The following is a 13,369-nucleotide window of genomic DNA, read 5'->3' as shown; positions in this document are numbered from 1 at the left end:
GATGCAGTAAGGTTTCAATAGTTTTTATTCAACACAATCTGCGGTAAATTGCATGGGCTGAAATGATTAGGATAATGAGCAGTGCAAGAGACAGAATGGTAAAGACAAGAGTCATGATTATAAAGACCCCCACCATCTTGCAATAACATGGAAAGACATAGAGTGCGTAATATGTCCTAATACCCTATCATGATAGGCCAAACCTACCTAATGGAGAGATGGGTATGTTAAACCTAATCTACCAATGCCATGTCCCTGGAAGGAGCCCCCAACCCTTGTTACCTTGGAATGAGGTCTCTAGCTCAGACTCCGTAGGAACACGAAGTTCGGGTCAGTTTCAAGGTGACGTGCAGCATCGATAGCAGCGATGGTGTCTGGTCAGAATCCCTCTGATTATCTGTCTAAAGTGTGGTGTATTTATACAGATCTACTTGGACCCCTGACATAGGTTATTCCTAAACAATAGTTAACACAGCATGTTTGGGACAGTAATTAATATAAACAATTCCCTGAAAAGCATGAAGAGGTACAGTACCAGATGTGAACACCTACAATGTTTTTGTCTATGTCGCTTGATTTGACGGCTTAGCGCGGTGGCACTGATAACATAAACTTAAACAAATGGCCTAACTATAAACACAGCAGCCATCTTAGAAGAATTAGATAAATAAATGGGCTAAGACAGAGCAAGCTAAGTAGGTTAAAAGTCACTAGGTGACGGGGGCACGAGTCTGCAAGCCAAAGGCTAAGCTAACTTCTGTTATCCCATTAAAACAAATTAGGATTCACTACATAATCACTCCACTGTATTTATCCCTCACAATAGGTGATGGTGCATTAGTGCGGGTACCTCTCAGTGGCTCTGAGTTTAGCCAGTGGATAGCAATTTTGCATTTAGCCCACAAATGATTTGCAACAACAATATCAAATAATGTATTCAAATCAGTCCACATCACCTTCACAATTTTAACAAATCCTTCAACTTGCGTGTACCACTGCATAGAGTTTTCTCTCAATTTTGGGAAATTGTTTGTAAATGATGCAAGATCTCTCCTACTCCATGGCATATGAACATACCTTCCACTGGTATCTCTCTCCATGGATAAGCTGAAGCTTCTCCTTCATCTGAGGGACCAGGAGGTGTATTTCCTTCTACTTCCACAGCCTCTGATTGTTTCTTTTTCTTTTCATGTTTCTTTGCCCATTTGCTCTCAAATTTCTCAAAATCATCACTCCACTTATTAATACATTTTACTTATTCAGTAATGTATAGTCACATTACTGAAGAGTGCATTGTCTCAACTGCTTCACCATCTAGTTGTGGCCAATTCAGTCAATATATCATGTTTAGCAGCTGCATGCCTAGTAAATTATTTGTTCAGATAGGTCAAATATGTTTCTTGGTATTGATTCACATGTTCAGGATCTAAAAATCATATAATTATTTCTTCTAGTTCTATTTTGAATCTCAGGACTATCAATGGTCCATCTTTCTCTGTACTCTTATTAGGATCTAGGCTTCCCGTGTTCTCTGTACAATTCTTGACAGCTTCCTCAAACTATGGGGGAAACTTCCCATCTTCAAATAAGTTGTTTGTATTTTAAAGACAAACCTTCCCCTTTTCTTTCATGATTGAATAGTCTGCAGTGGTATCCATGCAACAATTTGTGAATTCTGTAAAGTTGGGATACACCCTGTTGCGGGTGATCCTTCAATAGCTCATTGAGCTAAAGCATTTGGGACAATTTTAACCCCTGCGCTGCCAGGCCTTTTCCCCCTCCTGTGCCAGGCCTTTTTTTGCCTATTTGGAATAGTTCTCGCTTAGGCCTTCATAACTTTTTGTCCACATAAGCTACCCACACCAAATTTGCGTCCTTTTTTCCAACATCCTAGGGATTCTAGAGGTACCCAGACTTTGTGGGTTCCCCTGAAGGAGGCCAAGAAATTAGACAAAATACAGTGAACATTTTGTTTTTTTCAATAAAATTGGAAAAAAGGGCTGCAGAAGGCAGCTTGTGGTTTTTTCCCTGAAAATGGCATCAACGAAGGGTTTGTGGTGGAAAGATCACCACCTTCCCAGCTTTCAGGAACAGGCAGACTTGAATTGGAAAACCCAAATGTTCAGTACAATTTTGACATTTTACTGGGACATACCCCATTTTTACAAATTTTTGTGCTTTCAGCCTCCTTCCAGTTAGTGACCAAAATGGGTGAGAAACCAATGCTGAATCCCAGAAAGCTAAACATTTCTGAAAAGTAGACAAAATTCTGAATTAAGCAAGGGGTCATTTGTGTAGATCCTACAAGTGTTTCCTACAGAAAATAACAGCTGAAATAAAAAAATATTGAAATTGAGGTAAAAAAACCGCCATTTTTAGCTACGTTTTACTCTGTAACTTTTACCTGCGATGTGAGATTTTTGAAAGCAATATACTGTTACGTCAGCTGGACTCTTCTGGTTGTGGGGATAAATAGGGCTTGTAGGTTCATCAAGAACTCTAGGTACCCAGAGCCAATAAATGAGCTGCACCTTGCAATGGGTTTTTATTCTATACTGGGTATACAGCAATTCATTTGCTGAAATACAAAAAGTGAAAAATAGGTATCAAGAAAACCTTTGTATTTCCAAAATGGACACAAGATAAGGTGTTGAGAAGCAGTGGTTATTTGCACATCTCTGAATTCCGGGGTGCCCATACTAGCATGTTAATTACAGGGCATTTCTCAAATAGACGTCTTTTTAACACACTGCCTTACATTTGGAAGAAAAGAATGTAGAGAAAGACAAGGGGCAATAACATTTGTTTTGCTATTCTGTGTTCCCCCAAGTCTCCCGATAAAAATGGTACCTCACTTGTGTGGGTAGCCCTAGCGCCCACGAAAGGAAATGGCCCAAAACACAACGTGGACACATCAACTTTTTTCACAGAAAACAGAGGTGGACACATCATAATTATCAAATTCAAAACGACCTGTTTTTGCAGGGAGGCGCCTGCGTTTTTGGTCCTGGGCTCAGCAGCCTTCTAGGGAAACCTACCAAGCCCAGACATTTCTGAAAACTAGACACCGAGGGAGTCCAGTGAGGTGTGACTTGTGTGGATTCCCCAATGTTTTCTTACCCAGAATCCTCAGCAAACCTCAAATTTAGCTAAACAAAATCTCATTTTCCCACATTTCTGTGTGGGATCACTGCACTGGGACACATTTCATACCACCCAATGTTCCCCTCAGTCTCCCAGTAAAAATGATACCTCATTTGTGTAGGTGGGCCAAGTGCTTGTGAAAGGGAAGAGCCAAAAACATGTCGATATTGAGGGGGAACAAAGGAGGTCTAAAAGGGCAGTTTGCAAAAAATCATTTTTAGGCTGACAAGTGTAGCAGAATTTTTATCGGTATAGATGAGACAAGGCTTTGTGGTAGGAATTTTGGGATTCCTGCAGATTCCAGAAGGTTCCATAACAAAAATGTGGGAAAAATGTGTGATTTCCAGCAAAGTTGGAGGTTTGCAGGGGATTGTGGGTACAAAAATGGTGAGGGGTGCATGTGAAACACACCAGTCTGGAATCACACAGATGTTTAGTTTTCAGATGTGTCTAGGTCTTGTGCATTTTTCTACATGGCAGCGTCCCAAAGCCCATAAAGTGCAGCCCTCACCATTCCAAGTGGGACGATTTTGAGAGTAAACCAAGTTCTCATGGCCCAAATGTAAAACTAAAACCCCAAATAATCAAATTCCTTCTTGCTTGCTGTGGGATAAGATGTTTTAGAGTGCGGAGGAGAGCTGAAAGACTGTTACCCCCTTCAGTTGAGGTGGGGGCGTAACCAGGCCCATACTGGTTGGTAGCCACCACCCCAATATATATATATTTTTTTTTATTCCCTGGCATCTAGTAGACTTTCTGCCCCCCCTCCCCCCCCGGGGTGTGGATCAGGGGTAAACAACTTTGGCCCCATTTATTTGGGGTGGGGGTATGGCCACCCTCTTATTTTTGGAGAAAGAAAACTTCCTTGGCATCTGGTGGGCTTTCTGCCCCCCCTTGGGGCAGATGGGCCTTCCAAAAATAGGTCCATCTGTCCCCAATTGGGGGCAGATAAGGCCAACAGTAATGTGCTCCCATAGGGAGCGACCCTTACCCAAGGGGCTGCCTCCCTAAAGAAAACAAACGCATACACATACACCAATCCCTGGTGCCTAAGTGGTTTCTGCCCCCATGGGTGCAGATTGGCCTAACAAAAATTAGCCGATCTGCCCCCAAGGGGGGCAGAAATGTTCTAAATACAATTTGCCCCCCCAGAGGAGCGGCCCTTGTCTAATGGGTCGCTCCCCATTTCTAAAAAAAAAAACACAAAAATAAATTAGCCCCGGCTCCTAGAGGTTATAATAACAATAGGCCGACCTTCCCCCACGGGGGGAAGAAATGGCCTAAAGTAAATTTGCCCCCCCCACCCCCACCAACCCCCCCCGGGAGCGACCCTTGCCTACGGGGTCGCTCCCCTTGCGTGACATTGGCGCAAAAAAAAAATCCCCGGTGCCTAGTTGTTTCTGTCCCCTTGGGGGTAGATTGACCTAAAATCGGCTGATCTGCCCCCAAGGGGGGCAGAAATAGTCTAAATACAATTTGCCCCCCAGGGGAGCGACCCTTGCCTAATGGGTCACTCCCCATCTCTAAAAAAACAAACAAACAAAAAAAAACACAAAACAAAATTAACCCCGGCTCCTAGACGTTTCTGCGCCCCTGGGGGCAGATCGGCCTAATAACAATAGGCCGCTCTGCCCTCAGGGGAAGGCAGAAATGGCCTAAAATAAATTTGGCCCCCCCACGGGAAGCGACCCTTGCCTACGGGGTCGCTCCCCTTGTGTGACATTGGCGCAAAAAATCCCTGGTACCTAGTTGTTTCTGTCGCCCTTGGGGGCAGATTGACCTAAAATTGGCCCAAGGGGGGCAGAAATGGTCTAAATACAATTTGCCCCCCAGGGGAGCGACCCCTGCCTAAGGGGTCGCTACCCACCTCTAAAAATAAAAACAAAACAAAACAAAAAAATGATCCCTGGTGCCTAGAGGTTTCTGACCCCCCTGGGGGCAGATCGGCCTAATAATAGGCCAATCTGGCTCCAGGGGGGGCAGAAAAGGCCTTAAAAAAAAATGCTCCCCCTGGGAGCGACCCTTGCCCAAGGGGTCACTCCCTTATGCCAATTTCCAATTTGAAAATAAATCCCTGGTGTCTAGTGGGCATTTCAAAAGCCGGATTGCTTTACAATCCGGCTTTTGAAACGCTCAGAGAGACTTCAAAGGGAAGGAAATTCATTTCCTTCCCTTTGAAGCCTCTCCGGCCTCCTCCACGTGATCAGAAGAGAAATGCTTTGCATTTCTCTACCGATCGCGGGAGGCCTTGTGATTATCAGCGCGCGATGCGCACTGACGTCACAGGTGGGGGGGTCGGGGTGGAAGGGGAAGCGATTCCCCTTCCATCCACGACCGGGGGGTGTGGGGCCCATGGGGGGAGCGCTAGCGCTCCGCCCAGTTCCCTGGTGCAGGACGAGGTGATCTCGTCCAAGGCACCCGGGAACTGGTGCCTTGGACTAGATCACCTCGTCCAAGGCACCCTACGGGTTAATCAGAGCAGTTGCTGTGCAAATTGCTGTGCAAATCCCAACTGGCTGTGCTGTTATAACCCTCCCAATAGGTGCTGGTACAGTCACAACAGAGCAGTAACACCTGAAGGCATCACTGCCGATGCATTTTCAGTGAGGGCAGGCACATGATTAGATATAACAGGTTGTACAAAAGGCTGTGTCATAACAAGCTGTGTCATCTGTAATGGTTTCTCAATTGCTTTTGGGTCAACAGGGGCTAAAGTAGTTGTCTTTCCCTTAGTATTTGTCACAGGAGCTACCTAATGTGGTAGATGTGTAGCCAATAATTCATCTAACATATCATCTCCTGAATCACTGTCAGCATCTGATTTATTTTAATTGTTGTAATCTTTTTCTCACTTAATTTTAAGTTTTCTCAGATCTCTCATTAGTAATTGCAGTATATAATCTAGTTCCACCATAGCTTTCCTCCATCTCTGTTGTTGATCATCCCATACTGCATTTGCATAATGTTTTGCAGCTCTCCTAGCTCTTATCTGAAATTTCTCTCTTTCTCTAGAGCAAGCCATTTTCTCCCAAGCACTTAGGTGGTCATTACAACCCTGGCGGACGGTGTTAAAGCTGCGGTAATACCGCAAACAGGCCGGCGGACAAAAAAAGGGAATTATGACCGTGGCGGAAACCGCCAACATAGACAGCCACTTTAACACTCCGACCGCCACGGCGGTACAGACAAGCAGCGCGGCGGTCACCGCCAACAGACAGGCGGAAGACAATGTACCACCCACAGTATCACAACCCGCCAATCGGCCACCTTTTCCGGGGCGGATTCACCGTGGATAAAACACGGCGGAAACAGCTCTTGCAATGGGAAAATGCTCACCTGAACACACTCTACGAGGAAGGAGGCCACCATGGAGCCCGAATTACAAATACTCCCTGCGCTTGTCTTTCTGCTCCTCTACGATCACCATCTACGTAGGCGCCGAAGACAACGGTCAGTACTGCACCTATGACATAGGGGAGGGGGAGGCAAAAGTCAGGGGGACACACATGCAACAACCCCACCCCCACCCCCACCCTCACCCACTACAACACACACGCCAATGCATGTCCAAACAGCACAGTAACAACCCCGAACCCCCGGAAGAATGCAAAGACAAAAGGAAATCAGTTCAAACTTTGTAATGTAGCAAAATACAGTAAGCTGATGTATACACATATATATACACATTCCAGAATTGATACATTACGATTAGTAGTGCAGGTATGCACATATCAATGTCCGTGCACCACTGGGCCCAAAATGCATGGCGAGGCCCACACTAGATACCTGTCCACAAACGGAGAGAACACTGCAGGGGCTTCAGATAGAAATACAAGAGGCACCTCAGGGGGAAGGGAAGGGGGGGGCACCTCAGCCGGATTACAGCACCACACCAGATCCACGACGGGGCTCCATGCCCATTGATGTATCCTGGGGAGTGCAAAGCCACAGTCTCTCAAGTCTCTACAGTGGGTGGGTTGCCCACTGTTCCATCCTGGGGAGTGCAAAGCCACAGTCTCTCAAGTCTCTACAGTGGGTGGGTTGCCCACTGTACCATCCTGGGGAGTGCAAAGCCACAGTCTCTCAAGTCTCTACAGTGGGTTGGTTGCCCACTGTACCATCCTGGGGAGTGCAAAGCCACAGTCTCTCAAGTGGATAACAGTCTCCACTGGTTCTGGATGGGGACTGGTGCCCAGACTGCATTAGGCTCCCCGTGACAGTTCCTGTTCTGTCACTGTCCCAGCTGCACATGGGCTAACGATGCTTGATTTGGCGGTCTTTTCCCTGTTCAGCGATGCTTTGCCATGGCGATCTGTGCCCTGTTCAGCGGTGCTTGACTTTGCTGTTTCTGACCTGTTCAGCGGTGCTTTGCCCTGTTCAGCGGTCTTCACCATGGCGGTCTTTTCCCTGTTCAGCGGTGCTTTGCCATGGCGGTCTGTGCCCTGTTCAGTGGTGCTTGACTTTGCAGTTTCTGACCTGTTCAGCGGTGCTTTGCCCTGTTCAGCGGTCTTCACCATGGCGGTCTTTTCCCTGTTCAGCGGTGCTTTGCCATGGCGGTCTGTGCCCTGTTCAGCGGTGCTTGACTTTGCAGTTTCTGACCTGTTCAGCGGTGCTTTGCCCTGTTCAGCGGTCTTCACCATAGCGGTCTTTTCCCTGTTCAGCGGTCTTTGCCATGGCGGCCTGTGCCCTGTTCAGCGGTGCTTGACTTTGCAGTTTCTGACCTGTTCAGCGGTGCTTTGCCCTGTTCAGCGGTCTTCACCATGGCGGTCTTTTCCCTGTTCAGCGGTCTTCGCCATGGCGGTCTGTGCCCTGTTCAGCGGTGCTTTACTTTGCAGTTTCTAACCTGTGCATTGGTGTGTGGCATGACGGTCCCTCATTGCCCAGCGGGGCTGTGGCTGCCGGGGCCCTCCAGGGCACTGACGCTGGCGGTGGTCTCCGGACCAGTGACGACAGTGCTGACCTCCTGGGCACTGACTCTGGCGGTGGTCTCCGGACCAGTGACGACTGTGCTGCCCTCCTGGGCACTGACTCTGGCGGTGGTCTCCGGACCAGTGACGACAGTGCTGACCTCCTGGGCACTGACTCTGGCGGTGGTCTCCGGACCAGTGACGACTGTGCTGCCCTCCTGGGCACTGACTCTGGCGGTGGTCTCCGGACCAGTGACGACTGTGCTGCCCTCCTGGGCACTGACTCTGGCGGTGGTCTCCGGACCAGTGACGACTGTGCTGCCCTCCTGGGCACTGACTCTGGCGGTGGTCTCCGGACCAGTGACGACTGTGCTGCCCTCCTGGGCAATGACTCTGGCGGTGGTCTCCGGAACAGTGACGACTGTGCTGCCCTCCTGGGCACTGACCCTGGCAGTGGTCTCTGGACCAGTGATGACAGTGCTGGCGGTGGCGTCCCGGCCGCCGGGGAGGATGGCGCCCTTGTCCGATGTGCTGCTCTTCCCAGACTGTGCAGACTTCTTCTGGCCCTTCACCACCTTTGGAGGAGTTACAGCTGACTCGGCACTCCCCCTGGGACCCTTGTGAGCAGTTTTGCCGCCAGGAGTCTTCACCCTGTCCCGTCGGCCACTTTCCAACCTTAGGTGCTTTACAGGGGGTGGACTGGTAGTGCTTTGGCTCCATGTCACACTGGCTGCCCTGGTGGCCAGTGCACTCCACACACCTTGAACACGCACCACTGGTACTGGACTTTTTTGGCTGAGGTGCTACTACGGGACCTATGAATTGGAGGGGTAGGGGTGGTGGCAAAGAGGTCAACGTTGCTGAGGAAGCGTTGCTGACGAAGACTGGGATGGGTAGCTGGAGGAGGTCTGGGAGTGGAGGAAGAGGAGGTGGTTGTAGGAGGTGTAACTTTAGGTGATTTGGGTGCAGGTACAGGTACTGGAGGCTGTCGTGAGGTGGATGGATGTTGGGTGTGTGGGTGCCCGCGTTTGTGTACTTTGGGAGGGGGCGTCACAGACATACTGGAAGTGGACACAGGGGATGTGTAAATGGTAGTGGGGGTGGTGAGTGCAGGTGAGCGGGGTGTGGTGCTGGGTGTTCTGGTGCCTGTAGATGTAGTGCAGGCAGGTGAGAGTGTAGACGACACTAGGAGGGAGGAGGGAGATGACGAGGAGGGGGACACAGTGGAGGCAGTGATGTTGTTGTGTCTGTATGTGGGGGATGCTTGTTTGAGTGCCTGTGGGTTGTGTGGTGCTTATGTTTGCCTGAGCTACTTTTGTGTGTTGAGGTGTATGCATGCTTGTCTGATGGTGTGCTTGGGATAGGCTGGGGTACAGGGGACTGGGTCTGGGTGGAGGGATTTGGAGGGGGGCGGCTAGACACAGGGACAATGGCTGCTATCAGTGCTGAGGCCAGAGATTGCAGGGTTCGATGAAGGGCAGCCTGACCAGAATGAATGCCCTCCAGGAATGCATTACCGTGTTGCAACTCCCTTTCTACACCCTGGATGGCATTCACAGTGGTAGACTGCCCAACAGTGGGTGACCTGAGGAGGTCAATGGCCTCCTCACTGAGGGCAGCAGGGGTGACAGGGGCAGGGGCTGAGGTGCCTGGGGCGAAGGTGATGCCCACCTTCCTGGGTGAGCGGGCACGGAGCGAAGGCTGAGGGGCTGCTGGGAGGGCGGTGCTGGTAGGGGGGGTGGCGGCTGTACCTGTAGAAGTGGGGGGCACAGATGGTGCCGCCACCACAAGGGAGCTCCCATCGGCGGACGAGTCCGTGTCACTGTTTGGTGATCCGGTGACCGACGTGAAGCTCCCCTCGCCCTCCGTCCCACTGGTGTATTCAGAGTCTGTGGTGTGGCCCTCCATGGCCATGTGGGATGCAGCTCCCTCGTGCTCCGGTGCCACTGTACCTCCGCCTGATGATGCTGATGCACACAAGAACAGGGAGAGCACAAAAAGGGGGGGGACGACAGAAGAAAAACAGGTTGAGTGCATGGCTTACCGCTACCATTGGCAGACAGTACAGACACAGCAGCCCCCTGCACTACGCCGTGCTCTTGGCCTCTACAGATGCAATTCCTGGGATCTGCCCTACATGGCTATGGTGGTCATCTGCACACATAGATGACACAGGGGCATGTATACCTGTACTTGGCACTCTACAGAGGTGGGGTGGAGTGCCACAAGGCCTGCATTACGGATGGGCCTAGCCTACGGAACTCGCCCTGGCCTAGGGAAACCCACAGCCCTCCTCCCCCTCCCAAACCCCTCCACAGCGCGCAAAGTACGCAGAATGAGAGTGTACTCACCCCCTTGTGTCTGCTGTGATGCCCTTAAGTGCCCATCCAACTCAGGGTAGGCCACCGCCAGGATCCAGAACATCAGGGGGGGTCATGGTTCGACGGGCACCCCTCCCACATTGGGAGGTCATCCGCAGCTGAGCCTCCGCCGTCTTCTTGCTCCAGCGGCGAATGTCCTCCCATCTTTTCGGGCAGTGGGTGCCCCGTCTCTGGTGGACCCCCAGGGTCCGGACGTCCTTGACGATGGCACACCAAATGTCCTTCTTCTGGTGGGCGCTGACCTACATGACATGTACAGGGGAAGAAGGGAAGTCATTAACAACAGCACCGTCGAAGTGGGTGGCCCCCATCCCTACCCTTGCCATGTGGCACATGCATTCACAGTCCTTTATGTTCCCTGACCTCTGCCCCCTTCTTACTGACATCCAGCCCTCTCCACCCAGGCATAGCCCATACAACTTGCTCCCTGTGTACTTACCTGTTGGTCTGGAGGACCGTAGAGTATCGTGTACTGGGGGAGGACCCCGTCCACGAGCTTCTCCAACTCCTGAGCAGTGAAGGCAGGTTCCCTTTCCCCAGACAGAGCAGCCATTGTCCCTTCCAGACCGAGGTCACAGCAGCACTTGCAGTGTAGGTCCTCTCCTGTCGAAGATCAGGTATCGAGTGATTGAACAGATAGAAAATGGCAGTCACGTCCACGGCGGTGACGTCCGCGGCGGTGCGTCTCATCACCGCCGGCGCACTTCATCATTGGCTCCTGGGACCCATAGGGTCCAATGTTAACCAATGCAGCATTGCGCCGCGGTCTACGACCGCCTACCGCAACGGTGTACAACGCCAGCGCAGATACCTCACATCCCATTGTCCCAGTTTAGAGGTCAGGCAGCTGCCATTTCAGGGGCCCACATGGCTTCATTTACTACTGCGTCACACATACCTAGGCCTACACTCAACACACATACAGGAAGAGTTTTGTATTTGGTGTTGTGCTCTGTGTAGCTGTGGGTACATACCTGGGAATTTGTTGACTCTGTGGTCGCTGTTGTCCTTCCTAGGCACCGTCAGCTGGGACATGTGAGGAGAGGGCAGAATCCTCGGGTGTACCGACCGCTGGTGGACCTGTTGACAATGGAGGAGCGACATTTAATCATCACCTACAGGTTTGACCGTGCTACTATCCAGGAACTGTGTACCCAGTTGGAGCCAGACCTGATCTCACCAATCCGCCATCCAACAGGAATCCCCCCTGAAGTGCAGGTGCTATCAGTGCTCCATTTCCTTTTCAGACAACAGTGGCCATGGCATCAGGGATGTCCCAGCCTATGTTTTCCAACGTATTGTCCAGAGTGTTGTCTGCCCTGCTGAAACACGTAAGGAGCTACATCGTTTTCCCTCAGGTGGAGGATTTGGCTACAGTTGAAGGTGACTTCTATGCCCTGGGACATATCCCCAACATCATAGGTGCTATTGATGGGACCCATGTAGCTCTGGTCCCCCCCCACAGGAGTGAACAGGTGTACAGGAACCGGAAGAGTTATCATTCCATGAATGTACAGATGGTATGTTTGGCAGACCAGTACATCTCCCAGGTAAATGCTATGTTTCCTGGCTCAGTGCATGACGCCTACATCCTGCGGAATAGCAGCATCCCTTATGTGATGGGTCAACTCCAGAGGCACTGTGTGTGGCTATTAGGGGACTCTGGTTACCCCAACCTGTCATGGCTATTGACCCCAGTGAGGAATACCAGGACCAGGGCAGAGGAACGCTACAATGAGGCCCATGGGCGGACTAGGAGGGTGATTGAACGCACCTTCGGCCTCCTGAAGGCCAGGTTCAGGTGCCTCCATATGACAGGTGGTTCCCTATTCTACTCACCAAAGAAGGTGTGCCAGATCATCATCACCTGCTCGATGCCTCACAATCTTGCTTTGCGACGCCAGGTGCCTTTTCTGCAGGAGGATGGTCCAGATGGCGGTGTTGTGGCAGCTGTGGAGCCTGTGGACAGTGATGAGGAGGAAGCTGAGGAAGAAGACATAGACAACAGGGAGTCAGTCATACAGCAATATTTCCAGTGACACACAGGTGAGAACTTTATTTTTCACTATTACATTCACTTTCACACTTCTACCTCTATCCTGTCTGTCATTTAGTAGCAGTATTTGGTAACTGAGTTGTACCTTTCCATTACGGTTTCACAGGTGTGGTTACCAACATGTGTCATCTGCTTGCATCCTTCATGGACTTGTGATGTGTGACATAGGTATGTTGGCATTACAATAGAAAACGCTTTTTGACACTGTCATTGATAATACAAATTTACCAAATCACAGACTGACTCCAGATTGTTTTGTGCTTCAAGGGTGTTTATTTAAGTGCTCATAAATGGAGGAAGGTTGTAAAATGGTGATGTGGGATGGTGGAGGAATGTCCATGGCAGAGTCCAGTCTATTAGTCTCACAGGTGCTATGCCCATATGGGCATAGGAAGTGGAGCTGGGGCAGTTCCAATCTGGACAGGGTAACAAAGTGGGACAGTGGGAGGACAATCAGGGTGGTCTCATTTCCTGGCGGGGGTCTTGCCATCTTGCTCTGTCCTGTTCCTGGATCTCAGGGACCGCTTGCGGGTGGTTCTCCGTCTGCAGCGGGTGGGGTGCTGGTGTGGTGGTCCTGTGGCGGGGCGTCCTGTCCACTAGCGCCGGCAGAGGTGGTGGGCAGTTCATCGTCCATGCTAGTGTCAGGGGCCCCTTGGAGTGCCACGGTGTCCCTCATGGTCTTTTGTATGTCCTTCAGCACCCCTACGATGGTGCCCAGGGTGGAGCTGATGGTTCTGAGCTCCTCCCTGAACCCCAAATACTGCTACTCCTGCATGCGCTGGGTCTCCTGAAACTTGGCCAGGACCGTCGCCATCGTCTCCTGGGAGTGGTGGTATGCTCCCATGATGGAGGAGAGGGCCTCGTGGAGGGTGGGTTCACTT

This window comes from Pleurodeles waltl, chromosome 4_2, assembly GCF_031143425.1.
Source record: "Pleurodeles waltl isolate 20211129_DDA chromosome 4_2, aPleWal1.hap1.20221129, whole genome shotgun sequence".
NCBI lineage: Eukaryota > Metazoa > Chordata > Amphibia > Caudata > Salamandridae > Pleurodeles > Pleurodeles waltl.
Note: the sequence above shows the minus strand (reverse complement) of the source record.